The sequence below is a fragment of the Varroa destructor genome, unplaced genomic scaffold, assembly GCF_002443255.2.
Source record: "Varroa destructor unplaced genomic scaffold, Vdes_3.0 BEIS01000001.1, whole genome shotgun sequence".
NCBI lineage: Eukaryota > Metazoa > Arthropoda > Arachnida > Mesostigmata > Varroidae > Varroa > Varroa destructor.
This window is the reverse complement of record NW_019211454.1, coordinates 40954665-40970104: the sequence shown is the minus strand read 5'-3', so window position 1 is coordinate 40970104 and position 15440 is coordinate 40954665. Positions and strand designations below refer to the sequence as shown.

Sequence of the window (15440 nt, the reverse complement as noted above, 5' to 3'; positions counted from 1 at the left end):
CCGTTGGCTACTGGTCGCTTGTCATCGACAACAGTCATTTCACGAATCTCAGTATTGTTCAAACATAGAAACGTTCTGTGACTTTGGCATGACCCAGTGATGGAATACAAGGGCAAGTTCCAAATTTGAGAGTCTATTCTCAGTATCCGGTAAACTAAATCAGCGATTAATGCTAGGACGACTGAATGGATGCTAGGATGATAAAATACTCGTCGTACTTCTATCTCTATGGCACTCGTTATCCAGAAAGATCTTACAGGCCCCTAGAGCAATCCAATATTTGTACGAACCCAATAATTTATCACATTAAACAATGTTTCATTTCCACTTAAAACCTGCGGCCCGTGGTTCCGTCACATCGACGGCTGCTAACAGGGTGCATACACAGGATCGTTTCGGTGAAAGCTTATCGTGCCTGTATTGCAATTCGTATTGTACTGCAATTGTATAGGTCGTCGCTCGAAATCGAAGAATAGAGAAAAACCAAGAAGGTTAATGTGTCGTCTATCTGTACAGTACAAAGTCTCATGGTTTGCGTCCCCGACCGTGATTCAGCCTAACTCCCAATTGTCAACACTATGCTCCTTCAGCTGCCCGTGTCGCATCCAGCTGCCCGCTATTCCCCCCCTTTGCCCCTCCCCCCGTGCCAAATCCATCGCTTTCATTCCTCTTTCTATATCTTTTCTTTTATCTGTTCCGTTGCTGAACGTAATCAAGTTGTGTGCACTCCTGAACATAGCACGCCGTGGCCCGAAATACGCGTCATTGTTAAAGTGGAATAAGCGGCTATGCTGCTGCCGTTGCTGTTGCATTGTCATATGCGGCAATTGAACGCATCTCCACGGATGAATTCAGCGGCATTGGTTACGCCGAAGGCTGGCCCTGTCGGAAAGAAACTCTTGAAACGCTATAGTCACTTGATAACTGGCAGCTGGCGCGATGGGGGCTGCTGCTTCGCTGGTCGCTGGCCGTATCAACGAAGAATAGGTGCTCCCCCCGATAGTCATCAACAAACAACCTTTCTCTCAGCCACGCAGTCGGTTGTTAGTCACTTACACCAGAGAGCCACCAGATTTTCTATGTAATGCTATAGTACGCTAGAAGTTGCGTCGCTTGCGTTCAGTTGAGATAGAGGGAGACACAGGAAGCGGTATGACGATGGCTGTGTCGCTATCTCTGCAGGCAGGATTTTCTCCTGGCTTTGTATACTTCCCCAGTGGCTCACTGCATGTTTGAATGCCACGTGCGCCTGTGTGTTTATGGTCGTAGATGGCTGCGAACGCTCTCGAACGGTGCATGCACCGCGCCTACCACTGCTGTATTTTAGAGCAACGTGTAGTATTTTATGCATGCTTGTAAGCGTGCATATATGTGTGAAGTGCTTAAACATTGGCGGAATGTTGCGGATTCGTTGTTACCGCCTTTGCTTCGGACACAAAGAGCAAGAATAAGAGGGAAGGTCGGAGAGGAAAACTGAAGGAAACAGTGGCGAAAATCTAGAACAAGAACAGCCGCGACGCATTGGAATAGGCTGGTAGAGTTGCTGTCGTTGCTATCATTTCAGGCGAACAAATCTAAGATTGGAAAGAAGCAAAAGGTCTTATCCCTACGGTGAGTACGGCACCGACCACCGTTTCAACAGCAATAGACAAAAGAGCAGCTGCGGCTGTACTCTAGCGGCAACGGGCTATGAAAGACGAAATGTAAAAGAAACAAGAGCCGAGAATGATTCTTTCATCGCAATTGTAGGCTCATTGACAGCTGGACCAGCAAATTGCCACTGTTATCTGTGTTAACAGTGTCGCCTCCGCAAACTCTGTCACTGATGCGGGCAATTCAAGCTGAAGGACAAGTTCTAATCAACAGCGCACGCGTGCCACTGCAGAATTACATATATGCAATATATAAATAGTACATGTATTTGTGTGTACGCGTGGGTGTGTGTTTAAAAACGCAGACAGGTCTGTACACTGTAATCCATAAGCATATTGTATATATGTTACACGAACCTCGTGCTAAATCTGAGCGAGAAATATCACATGGGTTTCAGGAAGAGTCTGCACACATGTATGTCGTCCTATAGTAGCACTAATAATATGAGACTTATTGAATATGCACGTAATAGCGTTTCCTTCTGCATGTGTATGCTATGCCACCATCATACATTATACATAGCGTCTGAAAGGAATCACACCTCATTTAGAACCTGCCGGGCTGGCAGGCTTTACTGTGTGTCTCTGTGGACAAATGAACGGAGTTGAGCACGCAACCGACTGACGGGGCGCTTACTCGTACACTCGAACACGGAGAGAAACTCACAGAAATAGCAGGTCGCCAGTTACTACCTGACCAGAACGAAAAAAAAGTCGCGGAACAACGTAGGCATTTCATAAATACTAGATTATATGATGATGGAAGTATCAAATAATATTCAGCGCAAACGAGGGCCATAACGACTCACTGATTCTATAGTGCCGGTTGCGTTGGTAGAAGCATTTAAGTGAACAAACACGAGTGGGAGAATAACTTGGTAGGGGAACAACTTCAGACGGAACGATAAAGCGTACCGCATGTTCGGCTGAAGGAATTTTAAACAGCTCCAAGTTGGGTCGGCAGAAGGAGCTCCTGAAGAATCAAGTCTCTGCGGAAACATGGAGTGCAGAGCACTACAAAAGAAAGCAAGCGAAAGAGCTCAGGTTATGCGGTAAACGTCGATAGATATCGTCAGAGGATGAATGTAATTTTGGTGGAAATGGTTTTTACAAGTGATCATATCCCATCAGAAAGAGGCCTCTAAGAATGCCGTGTGCGCTACCTGAAGAAGCGGAATAACGGTTAACTCTGGGTAAAGGAAAAAGCCCGCCAGCGCCTACCTGTATCGTAATGAGCGACTGTTAAAGGTAAACGAAAGGGCAATGAGCAACGAGTTAGCCATCCAGCGAAGGAGAACGAGTTAGTTTTCACGCTCGTAGTTGTGGCTTGGGTCGCAACATTTTTAAGGTTCTGAACAAAATATCATGGGAAAGCGAACAGGCAGTCAAAACTAGCCACCCAGTTAAGCAAACAGACCTGCAATTGAATAGCCGGCTCATGCCGTAGGTCGCGGAGGTGGTTTTGAGTGAAACTGAATTAAGGACCATTTCAAAGATTACTTGGTTATCCTTTTCTTTTTTTTCACCAAATAGTAGGCCAACCAAATTTATAGTACCAACATTTGCTTTAATCGTGTGCCTATCACGGCCTTTTTCTTAGTGGTAGCGCTATCATTTGCGCACGTTTGAGTAGACTCGCTAGACGGATAGAAACTTGGATCGAAACTTCCCTAACCGAATCAAGACACTAGGGGAACTAGATGAGATCGGCTTCTGCTGCTGGTAGACTACCGGCCGTAGGCGCGCTGCGCTAGTGTCCGAACCCAATGGTACTATACAGCCGACAAGATGCTGATGGAAAAGCACTTCAGATAAAAGTCACTCCGACCGCCCGACTGTTGCCGCTGCTACTTCTTTTGCTGGCAGAGGCCATCGAATGTATCGACTCCTTACAATCCGTTGAGGAACTTAGCTCAGGAAATCGCAATAGCTTTTTTCTTGTCTGCCTAAAACACTGTCCTTAGGCATGCCGCCTCCTACGCTACGCATACAGGGCATCCTGGCGAACAGACGAGCCTTTTTGTCACGAAAGAACTCGCTATTCAACGATGCATAGCTTTACTAGCAGACAGCTTCTGTGTGGTGCCTCGATGTCGCTTTCCGACTGCATAGCCGCAGCTAGCGCCATTGATTGTTGGCCACTCCCGCGAGGGAGAACCAGGACAGTGTCCTCTTTTAAGTCTCGTGATCTTCTCACGACCACTGCGTATTTCGGCACTCCAACAGCTTGTTTCGCAGTGCTCTGAAATGCTACGCAATTTCTTAGTCGTGTCTGTTGAATGCATTTCCAAGGCCATTCTATGAGGACCTCTTTTACGGATGATCGCAAGCATCAGACCAATGCTGCAGGAGAACCCTTTGCAATTTGGCGATTGCTTCGGTTAGTGATCCGCGGTCCGTACTCAGCAGTTGGAAAAAGCAGTATTGTACAGAAAGCAAGCGTTATGTTGGGCGTAAGTGCTTTGGTTGATGGGTCCGTAGGATGGTTAGCACGGTACTGTGTTACGGGGAGGGGGGGTCCACTTTCAGGGGTGTTAAGGGTACAGATCGAGGAAGAATAAGATAGAGAGAAACAGAATGTCACAAATGCGGATTTCGCTTTTAACGATTTGTCGGAGATTTATCTCAACTTTGCCCCTGCATCCTTTTCACTATTCCAAACCCACGGCGTCGCTTCTACTGACAGCGTGGTGTTCTGCTGCCAAAGAACAACGACGAATTGTCACTCCTTTATTTTTCAAGCAAGCGCACGGGTTTGCGCGCTCCCAGTGCATGGTGTCCATCCTTATTCTCCCTATTCTTTTTTGGAATGTTCTCGTCTGCGCACAACGGTGTACCACAGAAAAGGACGAATCGCTTAGGCAATTATGGCGAAGCGCTTTTTTCTACGTGACTGTGCGTATGGATGTGCCATACGCGTACTTTATCGTGAGCACATGAAAGCCAGACCAGACCAGGATTGCAGCAACTAAGAGCCGGAACGGCGGGCAATCTCGAGGAACTTCTAAGAAATTATTGGTTCTCATTGCCACGACAGCTTTAATAGATCCTCAAAGCATCTCGCCTTTCCGCGCTCCCCGCATTACACCCAAGCTGCCTCATCTTCCTCTTCTGAGAGCGTCCTGACGGTGCATCGCCATTGCCGTAGCCGACGCAGTCCCGCTGTCCCTATCTGTGCCGCTTTCGCCGCGGCTACGCCTTTGTACGAGGCCGCTGTCCGCCTTGAACGTCCCCGACACCGCCCGGGGCCTATTCGCAGACCCACCATGAATAGAAATTACCACTATCGCAAACTTTATGCGCAAATAACTCGTCGTTATATCCGTCACGGCTGTTGTAGGTTGCTGTAGCTGCTGTCGTTCCCGCTCTTTGCTGGAAACGTTCACAACACTTGTCGCCATTGAGTATGCGGCTGAAAGCTTGCAGAAGCTGGTCCCTGCCATTATTTTATTCGGCGTTTAGCTGCTATGAATGCCAGCGCCGTCGCCCCCGTCAGTCCGATTTAACGTCCGCTCTTATCGACAGAAATGAGGACTTGGGTGTGGTTTTGGAACGCGATTACCATTAATTGCACTACCATTACCACTAGCTATAAAAGCCAGCGCCAGCATCATCACTGACAAAATGTGGTGAAGCTGGTGGGACTTGTGCCAGTGTTACTATCGAAAAAAGGATCCCTGTCCTTGTCTTTATCTGCTTGTTCGTTTCATTTTGCCCATCAGACCGCTCGGCGGTCCATAATCCTACCATTTCGCCAGCGCTCTAGTTTCTAAATTCCCAATTTGCGCTATTCACTACGCCTTAAACTGTATACACACATAAGCTATGCGGTTAGAACCAACCACCTGGTTCTATCAAGGGTAGACAAACTACGGTGTCACACTTGCGGCTACTGTTATCCATAGTTGAGTTCACGGCAATCGTTCATGTATTTTCGTGTCATAGGCGAGGACGTGGTTTGTTGTTTTGCAAGCTTGCTTCTCCATATGCAAACCGTTTCAAGTCTGATTTACCCGATGGCCGAGATGGCAGAGTAGAGGTGGTGGCAACAGAGAAAGGAGAAGAACTGAAACAAAGTCAATGGATTGTGTTGACACGACGAGGTCTGACTTCTCGAGAGACTCTACGAGGCCATTATGCCTCCATTTATCATAAAATCAGTTCAGCAGGAGTCAAAAATGAATCATTGAGGGGCTTCGTTCAGCTCGAACAGCAGTGAGCTCTATATTAGGAGAGGCCATTGTTGTTCTCAAAGTAGCCAACAAACGGAAGAATAGAATAGAGGAGATAAGGAAGATCCGACGACGCGACCCATGAGGAACAAGCAGAGCCACACAGAAAAGCATGCAGCCGTCGCCAGTCGACCAATTGCAGTGGCAGCAGTACTGTCAAAAGCAGCGACGCTAGCGCGATAGCCACGTTCGAGAGCGTGTCTTTACTTTGATTGCAGTCGCGAAGTTACACCAGGCCAAACACTTTTGCCGACAACTTGTCCCGTTCGCACGCTTTTACTGTTAGTACTATCGGCAAGGTCAGGCCCACTTGCGTCGAGTAGGATACGAAGACTTGGCGGACTGAGCTGAAATCCTTATGCTGGAACCCGGTGCCATGACATCGAGCAGAGAACGAAGGCGCACCGCTACGTGCAGAGAGCCTCTTTACCGGATGAAAGAAGGAATACAGAATCGCGTTCGGGCTACAGCCAACCTTGAGGAGAAGCGCAACGACGTACATATTAGCATAAAACATTCTTACAAACTTTTCCACTGGCGGGCCCGTGCTGGTTTGGTCTCCTGTTCCCTCCCCGCTGCATACAAAGCCCAAACGAAGCATTGTGCGGCAACCGGAGAATATATAGTGCATGGTGCTGCTGCTACGATGAAAATGAGCATTCGTTTTAGGCTTTTAGTGGTTTGAGTAACATTTTCAACGACGAACACAGTATAACAGCGAGGTTGTATCCCAAGCCGAGCGCCAAGTTACGAGCCCCAAGTTTTAGCTCGTTGATTTTTGTTACTGAGTCTTTTAGCTCACGAAGGCTATAGACGCTTTCGTAAGCTAAAAAGAGATGAAGAAACAGGGCCACATTGCAGTTCACTCTCCGTGAATCACCCCGGGGTATCGAAAGCGCCTCCGGTGGTTCCATTCTATCTCGTTGCTGTTTGCGCTGACTTTCCCGTTTGGCCGGTTGCTAACCTGCAACATTCACCATATTGGACTACGTAGTCGCGGTTTCGGCTGTTGGATCCCTACCCCAAGGGATCCAACAGCCAAGATTGGTGTTCAATATAAACGAATCATCGGCTCACGTCCGCGTCGTCTTTGACCTTTGCCATGACGGAGGCGAGGGCTGAACGGCAGAAAAGGCCACGACCAGGGTACGACAGGTCGACGTGGCCAAGAAATCGAATGAAGTATCAACAGAAAGCAAGAGCGGGAAAACTGCTGGTTAAGAAGCAGTGGCAACAGCGAGAAAGCAAAAGAAAGTTACCGTCCGGAGGTCGCGGATCAAATGAGAGTTTCCGCCAGAATGGTCTGGCATTGGCATGCCTTTGAATTTTCTCTAAACTAGCTGGCAAACTGTTTCGCGGCCATCCTCGTGTTGATGTGTCGAAGCTATGATCAGACCTGTGACAAGCCAAAGAATGACTCGACACTTGCTCACCAAAAGATAGAAATTCAAGTATAACTACATCAGTTGCTGGTAATGGCACTCTTCGGCAGATGACTATCACAGAATCGGCGAATCGCTCAGAAGTACCAGTGGAGTGCCCAGACCCCTCAACCGGTTGGTCTGATACTCCACATCTTATCTCTTGGCTCCTCTTGATTTTATTAATTTGATCGTGCCTTAAAATGGCTGGCCTTCTCTGTAAACCAAACAGTGGCACGAATGACTGGCCCATCGATCGTTTCCTTGCGATACAATTTTAAGTTGCCTCATACATTTTTAACCTGCCGTCTTGTTAGTTGTTCTCTTTGGGCAAAATCGCCTGCCCCCAGATTCGTTTGCCCTTGCAGTAAAGTACAGTGAACGATACTCGGCCACTAACGATGCCTTCACCAGCCCAAGAATCACTTCCCTTCTGTCTGCCTTCCATCGAAACCAATCGCGCGGTAGCAGATCTCAGATCGCAAAGAAGTAATTCAGTTGTTCGGTAGCATAACTTGGCACACTCGCCTCTTTCCGACTTGAGCCTGCTCACACACATACGAAACCTCTAGAAGGCCAAGAACCGGACTTTCTCCCAATCGTGGACTACTAAACATCTATAAAACAGCGACGCCATCACTATATATTATACAAAATCATCGCTCCTCGTAAGTCACTTCGTTTTATCCTTCCAAAGCTGCTGGCTATTCGAAATTCTTGTACCGCCTTCTATTACCCCTTTCGCTCCCGGCACTCTCTTCGTTAATAATACATCAATTGCCGACAAGTTATATCTTTTCGCTTTCGCCTCTCAGTCGACCACTTAGTCTCCTCGCTTTCTGCCATTCTATGAATAGGATACAAAGCAGACGATGCGAAAAAGTAAGGCGACGCATGGATCAAGAGTGCTAGATTTTTGAAGGAAATAGTCTTTGCAAGCGATTACTACTAATGCGTAGATAAAAAAAAGCAAGCAAGCCTTTTTCTTTATTTCAGCTATATCACAATACTATCCGAGAAGAAGCTTTCTGCTGTTGAACTCTGCTGCGTGGATAGAAGTCGACGACGAAAACGATGACATTATAGAATTTAACCATACCAAGCGGGACAGGGAACAAGGAGAAGCGTGCATCTTGCTCAATGGCGCGCCGAGAAATTCAATAATTAATTAGGCGGAATTTCCATAAAGCTTTCGTTTTTAACCACAATCTGTAGATACTGCATCGTCTCGAAAAGCTGCCCTTTGATGATATATCACCCAGCCTTGAGAGTTTACTCGCGGTAAACACGTTTTGTCCGATTGTCCGATTCTAAAATATCCCAGATAGATTAATGGTACGATGATAGTTTCCAATCTTTAGAAATCTGATAATCAATAGTAACTGATCGAAAACTTAAAAATTTACATGTGAAAGATACAATACGATCCCGTATGAAGCGCAAAGCTTCCACAAAAATAGCTGCGTTGTCAAAGAAACATTTTATTTGATAACCTGGACCATACATTTTTTCTAGTTGGATAGAGGTATATTTGTCATTCCGGTATATAAAATGATAGCTTACTTGTTCAATTGTTGTATGAGAAATGTGCATTGAAAGTAATGAAAAGTATCGTAACCTTGACTAGGCCTCCAGCTATAGGCAACTGACGAACAAGATTCGTATCACTACAACAGACGCTAGTAGAAGTGTTTTGTTGACCTCACACTCATACTAGGCGCTTTTGATGGCTCGCCCACCGCATTGCCACAAGGGCGGGTTTGACTCGGTCGTGGCCGTTGCTGCTTCCGGCCCAAACTTATCCACCGAAGTGCACGTAGATGCTGCCTTACAGCTGACTGCTTTGGTTCATGTGCTGAGATGGTTGGCGAGCGTCGATGCTATCGCGTTTGCGGCAAACCGCCGGCTCCCGGTCGACCACTAGGTTGAAGATGCCGGCCCAGTACATCTCCCAGAGGTCAAATCTTTTGAGCAATAGAAAGTAGGAATACATGGGATGAGCAAAAGCGATTGCGATAGCGTTAACGACAACAGCGGCAGCGGTGAATGAGGTTGTCGACCATGCGGCCCGACACATCGGCAACAGAACTAGCAAGCACCAAGTTCTTTAGAGGCTAGACAAGCAATTTCTTGTAGAAGCACGACAGGGTACTTTTTTTTTCCCTCCGAGTATTTTATTTCTATGCTCTGTAGGAGGATATGCTATATTCAGGATCTGATACTTTTTCTCAGATACCGAAATCAACTGTCACCGTGTCAACATGTATATATATATATATATATATATATATATATATATGAGACATTAAATGGGTAGGTTTATATAACCTACCCATTTAATGTCTCTTCTTTGATCTTCTTTACAGTGGATCTTTTCGTAGGCTTTACCTGAAACTCCTTTACGGGCATCAAGCGGTAGCAAGAAGTGCAGTGCGAAGAAAAAGTCTATGAAGCCAGTATCAGGAAACGTGCCCCTAGTGTGGGTACGATGGGCTGACTAGCCGGTTGTCTATGGAATTGGCAAGAGCGTTAGTGACTTCTAATTAAAAGCTGTGCGCTTTCTTTTCGGTCTTGAGGTTGATGTACGCAGTGTTGTGTGTCACGCTATCTAAATCTCTCGTCCCATAAATGTTACGGGTTTTCGTTGGCTCGCAGCTGTTGCCATTACCGTTCGCAAGCACTTCTTTCTGCAGGATCGGGGTTTCCTTTGATGGAACGCGATGCATCAAGTCACATCGCAAATGCTTAATGTACGTAACCTTCTCTTAGGCAGGTGCTTCATGCTGAACAGTGTTGACACGGAACTCGTATATAGCCGATCTTCGCGACTCAGGGAACTCGAAAGGAAAAAAACTAAGCGGCGTTGTATCGCGCGTCTGCCGTGTACCAATTTCACTAATAACATGTACTACAAACGAAATATACGAATTTATCGAACGGATCCAACGAAATAAATGGTGCGCGTTTTTGCATCGGTTCTACATCTATGAGAAACTGGAGTGAATACATTCTGCAAAATGCCCCACATTAAAACATCCTCATGAAATGGCCAAATATATTTATAAGCTCACCTTTCAATATGTAAACAAAAGTATGTACCTAAAAAAAAATAAACCTCACAGTTATTGCCATGGTCTGCAATTTTATCATTATAAAACCTTTTAAAGAATGCTGAAAGCTTTGCTTCCGCGATAGTGAGTGTTCCTATTGGGTTCAGAATTGGCTTCTTTTTTCGATGGTAGTTGGTAACAATATAAGAGAAAACTTTCTACTGGTTGTGACAGTCGATGCCCCCGAGTACCATCCCTTGCGCCTCTTCCGTTCGCGCTCAAGACAGCCAGCCTAACAACCTTCATACCGTCTCTGTTTCGCTTGGTGACACTATGTCTTTTTCTAGGTTAAGGCTAAGCCCTCGTTACGAACGTTCTCAGAGTTATATCTTCCACCGCTACCACCGCACTTGCTCCCATAACGTTGTCTTGCTGGCCTTAGCCGCTTCGAAAAGGGCGGGTGGTCAAAAGGACTAATGCCTTTTGCCTTACAGTGTGTACCTGAAAACAAAACAGGATACCTCGCACGAAGGCATACAATAAATCCAAATGGTCCAATAGCTAAGCAGAACACGTTCATGAAGGGCAGTAAGTAGTTGCATACAATGTACATTTCTGCGGCTTCTCGTCCGTAGACTTTAGCCGATCATGGAATTATAGTGTGCGTACTAGCTGTACTTTGCACCATGTTTTGTACAAATTATAGTATTATATTGAACGCATATGTCGTTTTTATCTTAGCTGCAAGATCGTACCAACTAAATAATAGCATCGCGATACCTTAGGATATGACAGTAGATGGATGATGGAAGGTACTGGTTAGTACGGCAGTCCCTGTGCTACTAACTTGGATCATTTCAATTGACCATGGAATTCACTATAGGTTCAGTTCTTTGCGTTGATTGCATCAGAATAGTCTCCCCTCTAACCGTTTCAGACCCATTCTTGTGGAGCTTTGTGCCAACTCGAAACTGACCGCGGATACAATTGCATTCCGCAGATGCTCCTTGCCTTTCTGTCGTTCATTTCGTTCCTTGATTTTCAAAGACGCCGTTGGTCTATCCCAGCCAGCCACGTCCATGGGACTTCTCTGCCGCTTTGCTACTCGTTCATTCTTCTGTCATTGCCTTTCAGCGTCTCCTGATCTCTCTGTTCGGCCACAATACTAGCACAACTCGAGCAGCACAACGCCAAATGCGTCCGAACGTGAACACTGGTCGGACGCGATAGGCGAGCGACTGTGTCTCTTATAGCAGGCTGGTCCAAAGCGAGCCATGACCATCGAGAATCGCCTTTTCCTCACGGCCAAGGTCGTTAGAGCTAGGACGGAAGGAGAAAAGAGCAGAGGAAATCAAATACAGGGAGTGACACCAAAGCGGTTGCAACAGCGTCAAGGGGAGCTAAAGTGAGATGTATTTTCATCTCTTCAAGGGAAAAGGACGACGACAACGCCGCCGCCGCCGCCGCCGACGACTAGGCAACTGCCAGTGGCGCGCTATCCTGTTCACAACCGCCACTACTACCGTCTTCCTTATCGCCCTCACCCACATGGGCATGGGTTGAGAAAACCCGAGGCTTCTGGTTCCCAGGCAGTAGGGGTCATTGGAAAGCCGGGAACGGCTACAACCACGGGAACAGGTAATAAATAGATGCTGCAGCGAAATTTCCAGTCAGCATGGCGACACTTGCGATCGGCGCAGCGGCCACCGCTGCCATTGCTTTCAAAGGGAAGGGATAAGCAGACAGCAACTGCAGCAACAATGTGTTCGTCTATTTTTTTGGTCAACCAGCGCCAGAAAAGGCTGTGGCATGAGCGACCGCCGTGACTTCGATGCCGCGCAAAGATTGAGAAACTTTAAATTAAATCCAATACAACAACCCATGGCCACCCGACTGTGAGCGGTGCAAGGAGCAGACATGTTGTGTGTCACGGGCTACAGCAAGAATGACTCCATAGCTGTTTTAGCTAGATATTGACGATGTACACTTGTATGTTTGTGTGCGTCTATGTATCTGTATTTGTACGCTTTGATACACGGCATAGAGCTGTCACTGCTATCGGCACACTCGTTTGCTGAGCAGGGATCTCTCAGGTTACTGAAGATCCTCTAGGGTCTAGGCACGAGCCTTCGTAATATGCCATGTGAGTCATCTGTTCCCATTTTTCAGTTCTACCCATCGTAGACGCTGTCCTAATCTTTGAAGACTAAATATTTCGGCGCTGTTTGCCAGCTAGAAAGTGTATTCAAATCACGCACAGCCGTAGGAGCGATGCAGACAAGCACGTGGTAATAATACGAAATGACATTTCAACAACTATAGCTTGTCGTCTCTACTGTTCCACTCGCGAGTGCGCTAACAACGTGATGACTGTTCTCGCGTGAGAAAATGAATCATTACACGCTAAGTAACAGAACGACTTGCCTTCTAATTCCACTCTGTCTGTCAGCGAATCTGATGGGAATTTTATCGTCCCAAAGTATGTTAGCCTTGTGATTAATTCCTTGATCCTACGAAATGTTTGTATCCGTAGAAACTTAATGTGGGGTGCAATGAAGATAGTTTTTAATGCCATTTAATTACCATAACGGTGTTTAAACCGATGTGTGTAAATTGCTCCGATAGTTGAGGGGTATATGTTTGAACTCAGGGCGCATCGGTTCGACTGGCACTTAGGTCGCTGAGCAGTTTCACCGCATATTTGTTTGTCGTTAAATTTAGAACACCTATTTTAGACCTAAAATCATTACGCTCGACATAGCTTCTAAGTCGTTGCTTCATCGAATCTGACGATATATGAACGATGCCTCTGTCCATCAGCAGAGACTAATATGTATGTGTACAAGTTCATCTGTCTTCAAATTCCGGTATACATGTTAGAAAAACAGTGCTTTAGTGAGAATAAAAATTGAGATTAAAAGCTGTAGTTCACGATTGAAAACTGCAATGCCATTATGTATGCATTTATATCTCTGATGTATGATCGTTTTCCAATGTTTATCCGTCCATTTACTGATGAACGATGTTTGACAGCGGATGCACGCAACTTACTCGCACGTTTTCATCTAGGATTTAAGCATCTCTTACTCATAAGCTCTGCTCATCAGTTTCGTTCATCGTCGTCTGGCTCATCGTTAAGAAAAAACCTCTGATTGGCCTCTATTGGCTGTCCTTTTTCATCTTTTTCGGCAAATGAGGGACGACAAAGACAGAGCAGGGAAGAGACGCACATCAGAGCGTCGTGTACTATTGTTGATTTTTGAAGCTGCTAGCCCTATGATGTCAACGAGTACGTGGCAACGACCTTGGCAGAAGAAACACGAATGCCTTCGCTAAACTATATTCGGCAACGAAGCAGCTCTCGGTTTTCTCGATGCAGACCAAACAGACCAGCAGTGTTAGCAAAGCAGAGCCCAGCTCTTCTCGATCCGGTTCAGACCCAGTGGCCCAGTTAACGTTTGACCGGTTTGGTCCAGTCTATAATAAGAAAGAAACTGTGCACATCATAATGCTAGCCAATAGAGTACAGTTAGTCTTGGGTGATTACAACAACGCATAGGGGCTTGTGCGAGTATGTCGCTCCGTCGGCCTGCAGCGTAAGCCTGCCGTTTGTCCTATTCCTTTCGCGCTACTGTGCTCTCTGGCTGGCGCAACGTATCAACACGTGGAGAGGGCAAATCGACCCTCTCTCACTAGGCCAAGGGGAGCAGACCCCTCGGGTTTAGGCTTTCAGGCTGATCTAGGCTATCGAGGACCACTTGGTAAAACTCAGACAGCGGCGAGCTCATGCGAGTGAGTGGAGGAAAGTAGCCTGGTCGCCTGAAGCTGGAGCAGCACGTCGATCTGCTGCGAGTGCCAACTACGACGAGACGAAAGACGAAGCAAGTAGTATTAGGATCGTGCAGCTTGCAGGAGTAGCGTGGTCTGCAGCGGCAGCCGCCGCCATTAAGAGCAGCAAAGCTGAGGCCGTCAATATACTAGTTGTCAGTCTCTAAGTCCCGTCCGTGTTGCAGTGCGTGCTGCAATAGTGATTGCGATTCTAGCTGAAATATTACAGTAGTTTACATGTCCTCACAACCGTGTGCGCTGTGTTCCTAGTGAATTATATCGGCATGACATGCGTGCCGCGCGAATTTTGCAAAGCCGTATCGCCAGCGACAAGCAACAACAAAACTTAACAGAGAAAAGTGAAAAAAGCAGGACAATAAGCAAAAAACTGAGTATCATACCTATTGACACAGGATTACGTTCGTGGCGCGCAACGCCTTGCGCCTTCTCTTTTCTTGTGGATTACGACAGAACAGCCGTGGATCATGCAAATGGCGAGTGGTAAGTCTCGCAAGTCGGAAACGAACAGATGCCAAATGACTATGGAGCGTTACGAAATACCATCTGAAATATTTATTCAACGTAAAGTTAACTGAGAGTCTTGCTACGTTGGTTTTGGGCAGCCCGCTCATCTGCCTTTGGGATGCATTCAGTCATTTGTTTGTCTTTCAATCTCACTCATGACACGAGTGACAAGGAGGTAATATGTGCAACAATTTCACTGGAAAACTAATACTTGCGCTGTTAGACGAGGAAACGATTTTTCGTGTCAACTTGTTTGCTGGGTAGAAGTTGGCCTCTAGCCAATCATGGGGTATCTGTTTAACTACCGACATCAATCCATAAAAGATAAGCAACTCGTAACAACTTCTGTAGATGCTCCATTGTATCACTGGAATGTTTGTGTAGCCTTTGAACTGAAAGGCCTGGCTCCTTAATTGAATTTTCAAGGAGATCATCGAAAGTAAATCTATTTCATCTGTATTTGTATAGCTGATTACACTGATAAACAATGAATTCGTAAACTATTACCTTTCACTAAAAACGTTTACCGGCAAGGCACGAATAGTATGAAACATAGCATATTTAATTTAGGGTCGTTTTCTGCGGCTGCTAAAGAATAATGTTTTTACCTGTATAAAAAAAGAACGCAGCGTAGTCCGTTACGTATTTAAGGTGGGCTTCTAGAAGAATTATGGTAAAACTTAGTTCCCTAATTTCCTTCAGCCTTTGTCCCTTCACAATTCTTTGCGCACG

The 15440-nt window shown here is 46.2% G+C and overlaps 1 protein-coding gene across 8 annotated transcripts in view; it reads left to right on the top strand.

Moving 5' to 3' along the window:
• LOC111243553 (irregular chiasm C-roughest protein-like) overlaps nt 1-15440 on the top strand; it is a 287184-nt gene that overhangs the window by 224221 nt on the left and 47523 nt on the right. The window contains exon 1 of one of the 8 annotated variants that reach the window (XM_086978139.1): nt 14106-14684. The exons of the other annotated variants lie outside the window; for them this stretch is intronic. The gene's annotated coding sequence lies outside the window, so the exon portion shown is untranslated. Of the gene's footprint in view, nt 1-14105; nt 14685-15440 lie in introns of those variants that run through there. 8 annotated transcript variants of the gene reach the window in all.